Raw genomic sequence first — 1,343 nt, 5'->3', positions numbered from 1 at the left:
CGTAAAAGCTGCTAACCAGTACTTCATACAATACTCTCTCTTTAATGATCCGTCTCTGTATGCCAATCCCCTTCTTACGTAGACATGCTAGCTCGGGGCACATTTTCATTACAACAGAACAAGGGAAAAAATACAAGAACCCCATCCCCTCAAATACAGACATACAGCAGGTGGATTTCCTCCCTCAGCTCAATCCTTAAGATGTCTCATGCGTGAAAATAAGCTCCTGGGTATATTCCATGCACAAGATACAGCATCAGCCACCAAGTTGTATTAAAATACCCAGGATTGCCTCCTCTCTTGACTCCTTTTCCCCGCAGTTGGAATGAGGTTGAAGCCGCAGCTCCCCAAGGTTTCTGTTCTACTGCAACTGGGAATAATGGAAATACTGCCAAACAATTACTGGACTCTTAAGTCACCTCAAGACCCATCAACCAGCCATAGCAGAGATCATCCTCCAAGAGAATGACTCTTGCCACCACCGAATACTGGTACCCCTTTCAGCGTTGAGCTTGAGGAGCAAAGCAGCAGCTCACAGAGATGTCCCGGCTCTTGCCTGTCCCAGGTACCAGTTGTCCTCTGCCAGTGCCAGGGCTAATCCTTTGGGGCTCCTCTACCACCCTTAGCTCAGGGGTGGTGAGGATGTGCAGCAAGGAGGCTCCTGTCCATCCATGGTAGCTGCTTTCACTCAGCCCCCTGCTACCTCCAAAGGAGAAGTCCAAGCCGCTTGGAAAGCTGAAGCAGATTAAAGCAAGCCCCAAGGAACCATACCTAGGGGGGACCATCCTGCCGCACCTGTAGCAACCATGGATCCAGGAGGCCTCTAGGATTTTGTCCATGAGACACAACCTCCTCCACCTCCTTCCCCCTCCCCGCAGGCTGCCTGTGACAGCCACGGAGGAGCCAGCTTCGGAGTCAGGCAGAAAACGGGCACCACCCGCTCGTTTTCCCTCTCGGGAGGGAAGTGCCGCATCGCCCGACATAGCTCCGGGCGCCCCTGCCCGCACGTGCTGCCAGCACCCCTGAGCGGCGACCCGGGCACTGCCCCCCATGTACGCAGGCTGCAGGCAGAGCCCGGGCGGACGGGAGGGTTTCAAAGAGACCCCCCCGCAAGCCGGGCGGGGGGCTGTGGCCTGGAGGAGGCCTCCCCGCTTGCAGCAGAGGCAGCCCCGAGAGCCGCCCCTGCGGACTCACCTTCGCCGCGACCAGCTCAGCGCATCGTCCTCTGCCCCTCGCGCTGGTGCCGCCGGCGCGGGGAGGAGCGGAGCGGAGCGGGGGGGACGTGCCCGCCCGGCGCAACCCCCGCGCTCACTCGCCCGCCCGCATTCCGGCTGCAGCTGCCG

At 58.7% G+C, this 1,343-nt stretch overlaps 1 protein-coding gene across 2 annotated transcripts in view; it reads right to left on the bottom strand.

Annotated features, from left to right (window-relative positions):
- PKIA (protein kinase (cAMP-dependent, catalytic) inhibitor alpha) overlaps window positions 1-1,343 on the bottom strand; it is a 94,099-nt gene that overhangs the window by 92,428 nt on the left and 328 nt on the right. The window contains exon 1 of one of the 2 annotated variants that reach the window (XM_019527827.1): window positions 1,195-1,321. The exons of the other annotated variant lie outside the window; for it this stretch is intronic. The gene's annotated coding sequence lies outside the window, so the exon portion shown is untranslated. Of the gene's footprint in view, window positions 1-1,194; window positions 1,322-1,343 lie in introns of those variants that run through there. 2 annotated transcript variants of the gene reach the window in all.

The sequence above is a fragment of the Gavialis gangeticus genome, unplaced genomic scaffold (genome assembly GCF_001723915.1).
Source record: "Gavialis gangeticus isolate Ggan-Ray unplaced genomic scaffold, GavGan_comp1, whole genome shotgun sequence".
In the NCBI taxonomy this organism is placed as follows: domain Eukaryota; kingdom Metazoa; phylum Chordata; order Crocodylia; family Gavialidae; genus Gavialis; species Gavialis gangeticus.
The sequence above is the reverse complement of the archived record's forward strand: the minus strand, read 5'-3'. Positions and strand labels throughout refer to the sequence as shown.